This window comes from Pongo pygmaeus, chromosome 13 (genome assembly GCF_028885625.2).
Source record: "Pongo pygmaeus isolate AG05252 chromosome 13, NHGRI_mPonPyg2-v2.0_pri, whole genome shotgun sequence".
NCBI classification, from domain to species: Eukaryota; Metazoa; Chordata; class Mammalia; order Primates; family Hominidae; genus Pongo; species Pongo pygmaeus.
In genome coordinates, this window is record NC_072386.2 from 26,629,720 (window position 1) to 26,642,154 (window position 12,435).

Genomic DNA, 12,435 nt, shown 5'->3' on the forward strand with positions numbered 1-12,435 from the left:
AGAAATTTAAAGTATTCATGAAACAAAAAACAACCCTATTAAAAATAGGGAAAATAACATAAACAGAACTTTTTCAAAAAAATACATACATGTAGCCAACAAATATATTTAAAAATGCCCATCATCACTGATCATTAGAGAAATGCAAATCAAAACAATACTGAGATACCATATCACACCAGTCAGAATGACTATTAATAAAAAATCAAAAACCAACAGATGCTGGCAAAGTTGTGAAGAAACGGGAACATTTATACATTGCTAGTGTGAATGTAAATTAGTTCATCCACCATAGAAAGCAGTGCAGAAATTTCTCCAAATACTTAAAACTGCCATTTGATTCAGCAATCCACTACTGGATGTATACCCAAAGGAAAATAAATTGTTTTACCAAAAAGATACATGCACACTCATGTTCATTGCAGTGCTGTTCACAATAGCAAAGACATAGATTCAACCAAGATGCCCACAAATTGTGGAATGGGAAAGAAACTGTAGTACATAGACACCGTGAAATACTACACAGCCATAAAAAAAAAGAATAAAATTTTGTCCTTTATAGCAACATGAATGCAGCTGGAGGCCATTATCCCAAGCAAACTAATACAGAAACAGAGAACCAAATATCACATGATCTCACTTAAAAGTGGGAGCTAAACATTAAATACACACGGAAACCAAGATGAGAACATTAGACATTGGGGACTGCTTGAGAGGGTAGAGTGGGAGAAGCAGCTGTGTTGGAAGGCTACCTATTAGGTACTATGTTCACTACCTGGGTGACTGGATCACTGGTACACCAAGCTTCAGCAACACACAATTTATCTATGTAATAAACCTGCACCTGTACCCAAGGAAATAAAAAGTAGAAGAAAAAAAATCACATTTTATATTAAAAAAAACTCTAAGAAGTGCTATAAAAGATTATTATTGTTATTATTATTATTGAGACAGAGTCTCCCTCTGTCGCCAGGCTGGAGTGCAATGGCGTGATCTCGGCTCATTGCAACCTCTGCCTCTCGGATTCAAGCGATTCTTCTGCTTCAGCCTCTTGAGTAGCTGGGATTACAGGTGTCCACCACCACGCCTGGCTAATTTTTTTGTATTTTTAGTAGAGGCAAGGTTTCACCATGTTGTCTAGGCTGGTCTCAAACTCCTGAGCTCAGGCAGTACACCCGCCTCAGCCTCCCAAAGTGCTAGGATTACAGGCGTGAGCCACTGCGCCCAGCCTATAAAAGATCATTTAATAAAAATGCCATCTTATGTACCAGAGGTGGATGGAGAAACTCCTTGAGGATACTCAGTGTTAAATGACGGCACCATTAACAACTGCTCGGACTTTAAATCACATGTATGTTACTGTAAAATGTTAACATATAATAATTTCATATTCTCTCCCTCTCTCTCTCTGTGTCTCCTTGTCTACCTTCTGCATATACACATTCACATTCAATAATACCAGAAGAGTAATTTCTAACTTTCTATACAAGTTCTGATGATTCAATTTTTAAATATAAATTAGCATTTCTGTGGCGGTACATAACTACATTTCTCTAACTATAGAAAATAGAAATACATTAATCAATTACAAATATTTTACTATGCTTTAAATTACTGCTTTACATGCTGTCCTACAATGCTTTAAACTAAAAAATAATCATCAGCATGATTCTTCTCATAGTTCACAAACTACAGATTCTAAAAACTATTATCCTATCTACATAATACATTATTAGTAATTCCAAGCTCTCATCAATCTACTTAATATTCTCTATGACTTTTTTCTCACCTGAGCATAGCAAAATCCATTGAATTTTTCTTCTAGAATCAGCAACACTGAGCTTTTCATCCAAATATTTTGCATGAGATTGTGTATTTAAATAATTCACCACTCATATTTTGTCTTATTTCAGAGAAATTTTTAACAACAATTAATATAATGCTTATTTTTCTTTATAATGACTATTCTATGAGACTAAGTTTTTAAATGAATCGTGAAAACCTTCATGATAATAAAGCCATGTAAACTAAATGTAAACTAAATTAACCTAGATGATCATCATCAGAAAAAATGGACTTCTAATGGGGTAATATAATGTTGTTCCTTAAGCCCTTCCTGTTTAATTTTTATCTGAGTAATTTAGAATAATTTGTTAATTAAACTCATACATTCTTCGCTATTGTGAACACTAGGAAGCCATCTATCTATAATAATCCTTTAGTACTATTTTTCAGTGAAGACTCCAATAATCTGCTAAAGCTTTTATTCATTTACAGTCATTTAGGCTATCTAAATTGTATTTTCATCAGTTTTACACTTAAGCATTTAAATCAATATTTTTAGAAATTCAAACTATTATACATTGTAAATATTATGAGGGCGAGATTGTTTTAACACATATTTTCTTGTGCCTATCAGGATGTTGGGAAGCTCAAAAGTATGTGGACAATGCTATGGTATATTGCTTTAGGCAGTAAGGGGGATTACAAGTCCTACACATTAGAGATGAATTTCAAAAAAAGATTTCTTCATGACAGTTCTGTGCACAGATATGCTAGATTACATAAGTAGATACATTTTACCTCAAAAATATCTTATCTGAATTATACAAAATTCTCTTCACATCTGAAAAAGCTATGAGATTTAGAACCAACATTCTACACATAAAAAAAACTACTATGATTTGAATGTGAATGTGTCAATAGAATTTCATGTGTTGGAATCGTAATTCCCAAATTTATAGGTTGATTAGAGGTAGGGCTTTTGGAAGTGATATGGTTTAGATTTGTGTTCTCTCTCAAATCTCATGTCCAGTTGTAATCCTCAGCGTTAGAGGAGGGGCCTGGTGGAAGGTGATTGGATCATGGGGGCAGATTTCTCCCTTGCCGTTCTCATTGTAGTGAGTGAGTTCTCACAACAACTGGCTGTTTAAAAGTGTATGGCACTTTTCCCTTCTCTCTCTACCTCCTGCCATGGCTATTTAAGACATGCCTGCTTTCCCTTCGACTTCTGCCATAATTGGAAGCTTCCTGAGGCCTCCGCAGCCATGTTTCCTGTACAATCTGTGAAATCGTGAGCTAATTAAACCTTTTTTCTTTATAAATTATCCAGTTTCAGGCATTTATTCACAGCAGTGCAATAATGGACTAACACAGAAAAATGTACTGCATGAGCTCATATGCGGAATCTAAAAAATATGTAACTCTTAGAAGCAGAGTGGAATGGCGGTTACCAGTGGCTGAAGGAAGGGTATAGGGAGATGTTGATCAAAGGATAGAAGGTTTCAGTTACTCAAGATGATTAAGTTCTTAAATATTATATAGTGTAGTGATTATATTAAATAATAATACATTTTATACTTGAAAATTGCTAACAGAGAATAACTTTCAAATTCTCCCCACAAAAATTGATAAGCTTGTGAGGTGATAGGTGAATTACCTTGCTTTTGAATATTTCATAATCTATAAATGTATGATAACATGTTATATACCTTAAATATATAAAATTTTTATTTTATATATATGCCTTAATAAACTGAAAAAGAAACTAAGACTATAGTTTGAGAGCAGATTGTTAAAATAGCACTAATGAGAGCTTAACAATTAGATTCATCCCTATTTCCACATAATTTCTAGAGAAAAGGAAATACATCACAGTCGTCTTTGATGATAACATTGCTCCCTCTCAGTTCTATGGCATTAGAAACTTTGGAGCTACTTTTTGAGAAGATGAAAACTGCTCAGACTTGTCATCCTCCACACTCTGTTAACTTTATCATTTTGAGAAGTGTTAACAAAATAAGATTCATTTTGTTTATTTCCTACTTTTGGGGAAAAATCAGCATTTCTAGAAATCATCTTATTACACAATTTCCTTGTTTTCAATGATCTTATTTCAGTTTAATTTAAAAATACTGATGATTGAATATATAACAGATACCTAAGATGAAGCAAAGAATATAAGCAAACAAACACCAACAATAATACACAAAGAACACACACACACACACACACAATTCACTTTAGATATAATACTTTAAGTTTTAGATATAACATTTCACAATAATTTGCATTGCTATGGAATTGGGGCAGTAAAAATATGTTATACCTTCAATGCGTAATTAATGCAAAATAGTAAGAGTTATATCCCTTTCACAGACAGGTGAGCCACATAAAGTATTAAAAGGGGAGATTCAGAGTATTTGGACTACTATCGGTAATTGAATTCTGGCTCTCAATTTCAACAACTTTCTACACTATATCTAAATTTGACTAAGACATGTATGTAAAGGCTGTATGATTAATAGTAAAATAATACAATCTGCTCCTGGGCATAAAGTTTGTGTGATAAAGGATGGCTTGTAGGATTTTTTTCGTGATTAAATTTTATGTGAATACTGGAATTCTCAAAGTAATGTTGTGCTCTTAATATCTTGAAAAGGGATTTTATCCATTTTAGAGAGACAGAGTTTATCTGCTTCAAAGGGTCATTTTTTGTTTTCAGACAATATTGTTCCAAGAAATATTTGATAATGGGATTTCTCTTGATAAGTATTTAAAGATATTACTAATGTTTTTATTTTATTTTATTTTATTATTATTATACTTTAAGTTTTAGGGTACATGTGCACAAATGTGCAGGTTAGTTACATATGTATACATGTGCCATGCTGGTGTGCTGCACCCATTAACTCGTCATTTAGCATTAGGTATATCTCCTAAAGCTATCCCTCCCCCCACCCCACAACAGTCGCCAGAGTGTGATGTTCCCCTTCCTGTGTCCATGTGTTCTCATTGTTCAATTCCCACCTATGCCATCCCCATCAAGCTACCAATGACTTTCTTCACAGAATTGGAAAAAACTACTTTAAAGTTCATATGGCACCAAAAAAGAGCCCGCATCACCAAGTCAATCCTAAGCCAAAAGAACAAAGCTGGAGGCATCAGGCTACCTGACTTCAAACTATACTACAAGGCTACAGTACTAATGTTTTTTGAAAGTTTTTTTAAACACTGATATTTTTGTTAGAGTTATTAGACGTATTTGTGTATTTTCTTTCATTTATCAGTTGTAGAGTAGACACAGTTGATCCCCTTAGACATTATATGTCAAAATATCCCCTTTAGAATGAAGTTCCACTACCGGTTCTTCATTTTATGTAGTTTGCTAATATATATCTTCTAAGATCTGCTCATTTAAGTGAGAGGTCATCAATTAGAAGCATGCAGTGGTGAAGCCAGGCTTGGGGGACTGTCAGAGAAGAGAAATGTGACTATCAGCTTGGTATTTATTATTTAAATTGCTTTGCCAGGGCCCCTGACAAGCTCATTCTGAATCTCCAGGTATGTGGATATAATAAAGAAGCAAAACATCATTATCTTCAATAGGCATCAGCAAACTTTTTTTCAAAGTCCAGATAGTAAATATTTCAGGCTTGTGGTCCATATAGTCTCTTGCAATTACTCTACTCTGCTACTATAACACAAAGGTATTTGTAGTTGGCACATAAATGAATGAGCAATGTGGGTTGTGTTTCTTAAGCCATGTCTTACTTATCTTTTCTATCTTCAGCTGGCAGTATCTGATATGTGATTTGTGTTTAATCAACATTTATTGGATTAAATTGGATGCAATGTAATTGCATTGAACTGGAATACAAAATGTTTCATGTAAAAATAATCTACTTAAATCACTTTATTTTTCAAATATAGAAATGAAAGCCTAAATAAGTGAATTACTTGTATTCAAATACTGTGTGAAAGAAACTATTATAATTTGCAACAAAAAGGTTTTATTTCATCCTAGTATATTTGACTTATCAGAAAACTATCTCAGGGTATTACTGGACAAATAATACAATTTCCTGAAAGGACTTGAACTGTTTGTTAAATGATGCTTCCTTCTTTTTTTTATTGACATTAGAGTTGACCCTTGAACAATCTGAAAGTTAGAGGTCCAGAAGGTTAAACAGTCAAAAATCCACATATAACTTTTGATTCCCCAAAACTTAACTATTAATAGCCTATTGTTGACTGGAAGCCTTACTGATAACATAGTAAATTAACACATATTTTGTTTGTTATATGTATTCCATACTGCATCCTTACAATAAAGTAAGCTAGAGATCAGAAAATATTATTCAGATAATCATAAGAAAGAGAAAATACATTTACTATTCATTAAGTGGAAATGAACCATCATAAATGTCATTATCTTCATTGTCTTCACATTGAATAAGCTGAGGAGGATGAAGGAGAGGAGGGCTTGGCAGGAGCAGAACAGGTGGAGGAGGTGGCACGGGAGGCAGGAGAGGCAGGTGCATTCTATGCAACTTGTATCGAAAAAAATCCACATACAAGCAGACCCAGGCAGCTCAAATTTGTGTTGTTCAAGGGTCAACTGTATATCTATATAATTCTCATTGTATGTGAGAACACCATATGCCGAGGAAAGCAGATTTGAAATTAAATGTAAAGGAATAAACCTAATTGAAAAGGCATGGTGAAGGAAATGCTAAAATTTACTATTTCAATATAAATTTTAGGAATCATTCTAAAATACACAAAAGTTGGAAAACTAAGAAATATCTGTGTATACATTTAATTAATTCATCCGTTTATTTGTTGGTGTCCATTAAGCAAATCTATTTGTGTCTATTATGCTTGGTGTCATATTTCCAGCATCACGGTTACAATTGTGAGTAAAAGAGGTGCAGGCCTTTGTTGTCACAGAATTAATAGTTTACTGCTAAAAAAATACAAAGTTACTATTTGGTTGCTTGTTATGTGCTAATTTGATAAACATTTGAATGCCACCTTTTTATTTGTATTGATAACATAATGAGTTTTATAATAATATTGAACATTAAATAATTTAAAGCATAGAATAAAGAGCACGGGCATGCACACATACAAATTTGCGCTTTATAAAATGATTATTATAAGGATTTGATATATAGGGTTCCATGCCTAACATGTTGATGTTTTTAATATACATTATTATGCATACTATTTTATTTGCTTTTAAATTTATATAATCAAGTATTTGAAGCATGAAAAATAAAATAAATAGAAAATGTTTCTATTTATTTCTCTAACTATGAATCTTTCTGTTACCTGACTGCTTTGATAATAGTAAACAAAATGATTTATGTTTTCATGTTTATTTTGTATAATCTCAAGATGCATATTTACCAATTTCCTTTTAGAAATTTATTGTGATGAGTCTGTGGTATCTTGTCTACTAAGAGTTTGACCCTTAATTTCACATCATCTGCAAAACATAGCTGCAGAACTTGCGTTTTTCATTAAGAAATTGGAGAAATTAAATCCTTTGTTGAAACATTTGTATAATGTTTGATATTGGTCTATAAATTTCTTGGCATGGCAACTGACACATAGTGACAGAAAAATAAATTTATTTGTACTTGTCCTTATATTATTAAAAACAGAATTTAACACATAATGATTTGCTAATTAAATGGGGTCATTTATGCCCACACTCACATAGCACCCTAAGTACTGAATAAATGAAGTTTCCCTTGTTTGTTTATTCATAAAATCTCTATGTAATGTACTATGCTGCATTTGAGTCTTCTTCAGTGTTTAACAAGTTATTTCTAGCTATTTCTCTAATATTTTAATGGAAAGTTTTATATTTAGTGCACTTACCAGATACAATGAGAGCTTTTCCCTTCAAAATAGGTCATTCCATTCCTCACCTCTCCTATTGATATTATTTCTGGTTGTGTAGTTTCTCAAACACTGTTTAATTTCTACACAGTTTTTTTGGATCAGACCAACTTCTAAAAAGGAAGCTCAGCTTCTCATAAGGAAGTTCATGACTATAGGAAAATTCAATCTACACACACAATTAGGAGTTTTAAATTCTCCAATCATGTGAGTTTTCAGAATTTGACTACCTTAATTTTGAATTAAACATTGAAAATATTTCACATAATATTTCTTGACACATAGTAGGTTTAAATCTAGTGAACTTTATTATATTCCCTGAGAGTTACACATTATTTTGACAGAGAGATATAATTTAATTATTATAATATTTTATCTTGTGTACTATATACATGATACATATTAAACAAATTTTCATTTAATCAAATATTAATTTTTTATTCATACCATATATTGTGACTTTGTGGAACATAAAAGATAAGTATGCCCCATAAAGAGTTCCATAGTTTTACAATAATGCATGGATTTCAACATACAATAAAATGGTTATAGTGAAGTAATTTTTGGCAGCTATATAGTGACTAGCTCTGTGCCATCTATCGATCCATTCTTTCAAGGATCCGTTTTTTTTGGTGGTCCCATAGAGGATGGGACTGACCTTTACCCAAATTTTGTTTGATGTTGAGATGGACACATGCCAAGATGTTATAAAAAGATGTGTTACTCACATATTGAGGCTTTTTGATAGCAGAGAAGACTCCTATGTTAGTGAAAAAATGACTTCAACAAAGGAGAAAGAGCAAGTGGCTTGTGTGTGTGTGTGTATCAGATAGTGGGCCCTCAGTCAGAGTTGCGACACACTGGTTGGGTTTGTCTTGCTTGAATGTCCTTGTTGGTTTCAAGGGAGTGAGTATCTGGCCTTTCTTAACAACTTGTCCAGATGTGAGACAAAAGGGAAATAACAGGATATAAAATTTATTGGGAGTCAAACATCCAAAATTCAGTTACGTTATTTTCTACCCTTGATGTTTAAATTTGAACTTATTTAAGTAAGGCATTGAAGCACACAGCTTGAAACCAGTAAGAAAGGTTAATGTTCTGTTGAATGCCACATAATGGAGTCAATCATTTGGCATTTTGTGAAGGGGAATGTTTGTCTTGGTCACTGTAAATGATGTCTTGAACTTTGAAGGGCATAAAGAGTTTCTTGTCAATGACTTGTGTTGTGGCTTTAGAATTTGCAGAGATGTGTGTGGCTTTAATTTAATTTTTTGGCTATCTGTTAGGGCAAGAAATTACCAGAGTTCTTTACCCTAAAGGAGCAACTTGAATAAAGAATTGTTGCCATTGGCTGGACCAGAACTCAGGCTATTAGCAATGGCCCAAGAGTCTATAAAATGTGTTGATGGAGCCTATTGTTGGCCAGGGAATCCTCTAACACTAAGGCGACCGCCTGAAATTTAGCCAATATTTCTGACCCTTAATGAGAGATATCCTGGTTAGGAGATGGAAGGCAGCAGCTCTCCAATGGCTTTCATCATGCACGATGATATCATTGTCATACATACAGTATGCAGGACTCCATTTTCTGTCCACTTAGTTTATCCCGAGTTGTTCTCCAGTTGAATGACGGGCCTGAAAGAGGGGTAGACTTCTATTGTTTCATTGCATCTAGCAAGGGAAGCAATTTCTAGTTCTAGGTGCGATGAATATGTCAGAGGTCCTAGATTCTAGTGTATCATTTAAAGTACCACTTTCTCTTCCATAGCACATGAAAATCTTTCATGCTTTGGCATATTATGGGATTAAATTCAGAAAGCTTTTTTTTTTAATCTGCCTCAGTTGCTGCCTCCATGACTCAGTCATAGTGGGCAGCCAGGTATGGAAAGTCATAGTCTCAAGGCATGTAATAGCATCCATTCCCAGAAGAACCCAGCAAGCAGCTATCAGATAATGCTCTAATGGTATGTAGTGCAGGGCCAAGAAGGTCAGTTTTTGTATCAGAAGTCCATTGTTGGACCAGACATTCCAGCAGACATGAAAGGAGATCACTAAAGCCTCTACAAGAAAAAAACTCTGAGGTACAGAGGAGGTCTAACAGGAATGTCTGTTGTATTGCAATTTGGACAGATTCTGGAGTTTTCTTTTTAGTAGCAGTCTCATTTTAAAATGACTGAGTTAGAAATATTAGCATAAATAGGCTTAAATGTAATTTCTAAATGGGGACTAGGTTGTCTCCAGAAAGCAAATGACTTACATAATATTGGGCTTGTTTAAATGTTGTGAGTTCTAAGGGGGTAAATAATTATTTCTCACGTATTTCTTTCTTTCTTTTTTTTTTTTTTTGTTGGTTTTGGCCAAACTTTTTATTTAGTATTCTGTAGTTGTTTAACACACACTTAAATGGTCTTATTAGGGGAGGGGAAAGGGGAGGTTCTTGCAGATTCCCAAGGAAATGTCAGAAAGGCAAAATGGCCAGCATTATCTATTTGCTTTTTTGGGTTTACTGGGTGAATAGCACTTTCCTTACATAGGCATGGGATTTCAGGTTTTTCATACTGAGAACATTGAGATTTCAGTTGGAAGACACCCTGAAATCTTATGAGTAGCATACCCCAACCACCCTCTCTAACAGCTGGCTTGTTTGTACAGTAGAATGATTCATCTCTCCATTTTAGATGGCTAGATGTTTTGTGGAAGATCTTAGAATTGCCTGCCTCATTTACTGGGAAAAATCAGATAGGAAGTGGCCTTTAGGGATACTTTTACTTGGAAAGTTACAACACTAGTACAAGTCTTAACACATTTAACATTTGCTTGTTGAAAAGCAATGCAAAAGTCAAAATAAAATAAAACATGTTTTACTTTTTTCCTCACAAGAACATAAAAATTATGGAGGGGAACCTAACAGGAAATTTTAAAACAGTAACACGATTTTTCCTTTTAGTATTCCTTGGGTAGTTATGATAGAATAGTTTCCACTTTTTGTTTCTTTGAACTGGGATTTTTGTCCAAAGTTTTGTTTCTAGTATCTGCTTCTGCCTCCCCCTCTATCAGATCGGCTTCCTCCTCGGCCACCACCTCTTGGTGCTCCGCAGCTTGAACTGCTGTAGGAACCACGTGGAGGAGGGTACCCTCTTTCCATAGGAGGGGGAAACCCTCTTTCTTGTCTGCCAACCCGATCACGACCACTTGAGTAGAGATCACTTCGGCTGCTTGAGTAACTGTCTCGACTTCCACCATAGCCGTCACGTGAGCTGCTGTAATCATCATAGCGACTGCTTCCGCCAGAAGATGGCGGGGGCCCTCATGTAGGTGGAGCACTACGTGAGTTACCATAACGCTCATATGAATCTCTGTAGGAACCTCCACTTGGATGATCTGAATAGTCACAATCACGACCATATCCATCTCTATCGCTATAGCCTCTTGATGGATAGTCATCATGTGAACTGGAATGACCATAATCACGGTAAGTATAATCTCGTGGTGGTAATGCATAAGCTCTAGTACCAAGAGAACTTGGTTAATCTCTGCTTGAATAGCTGTCTTTAGTAGAATACCCATCATCTCTTGGGGACAAATAAACATCTCTACGAGAGGGCGGTGGTTTCCTTCGAGGTGGACCTCCATAACTATCTCTTCCACATGATATAGGAGCTCTTCCTCCCGTTCCACTGCTACTGCGAACTGGTCCTGAAGGTGCAGATCTCTTAGGAAGAGGACCCCCACTTATTGGTGGTGGTCTTCTTTTACTGGGAGTGGTCCTCTGGAAGAACTCATGTTAAAATTCATGGAATATCCACCATCATCCATGTGTCCTCTCCGTGAGGGAGGTCCCCTTGTTCCTCCACTTCCTCCTCTTCCACCTCTAAGACCTCTTGGAAGGCCTCTAGTTCTTGGAGGTGGAGGCGGTCCACGTCTACCACTTTCAAATGATGGTTTGGTGGCTTGTTCCACCTTGATAGCTTTTCCATCTAATGACTTTCCATTCATGTCTCTGGCTGCATCCTTAGCATCTGGTGGGCTTTCAAAGGTGACAAAAGCAAATCCTCTTGATTTGTTGGTTTCGTGGTCTTTCATCAAGAGTACTTCTACTATTCGTTCATATTTGCCAAATACTGCTTCAAGAGCTTTCTCATTTGTTTCCCTGTTAAGCCCACCAATGAAGAGCTTTCCTGGGCGATCTGCTTCAACCATTTTATTTTTGCCGGTGAGTCGGAGGGATGACAATGGGTTCAAGCACCAACGAGCTCGCTGACTGGGGCTTCCTAACAGCTCAGCACCAGTGGCGGCTGCCGGGTCCGAGGACCAAACTGCAAAGCCACTAGCACTACTGCGCAACGAGGTCTCACATATTTCTTAAAAGTGTCAAGAAATAATTAGAACAAATAAAGCCTAGAAATGTTTATTGAGGTGGCAGGACCATTTACTTTGGGTCAATGGTTCATCAGGTTTTCTTGTTTTGTGTGTGTGTGAGGGAGAGAGAGCTCCTTTTTGAGTATTTTTATGTCCTGAAAAAGTGCATAAAATGCATCATATATTTATAAGAGTCTTCCTTCAGAAATTTCCAAATCTGTATCATCATAGTTACAGGCCTTTCCAGTGGCAAATGTTGCTTTATTGGGTTTATGAACTGAGCATAAATTAGCTCCCTGGCATGTTTAGGAGCCATGACACTCAAGGGGATTGGTGCCCCTATAAAAGATACTTGAGGGAACTTCCTTGCCCCTTTTTTGCCCT

General features: G+C 35.4%; 1 pseudogene; it reads right to left on the reverse strand.

Moving 5' to 3' along the window:
- Positions 1-10,558: 10,558 nt before the first annotated feature.
- LOC129044050 (RNA-binding motif protein, X chromosome-like) lies at positions 10,559-11,892 on the reverse strand (annotated as a pseudogene).
- Positions 11,893-12,435: the final 543 nt, after the last annotated feature.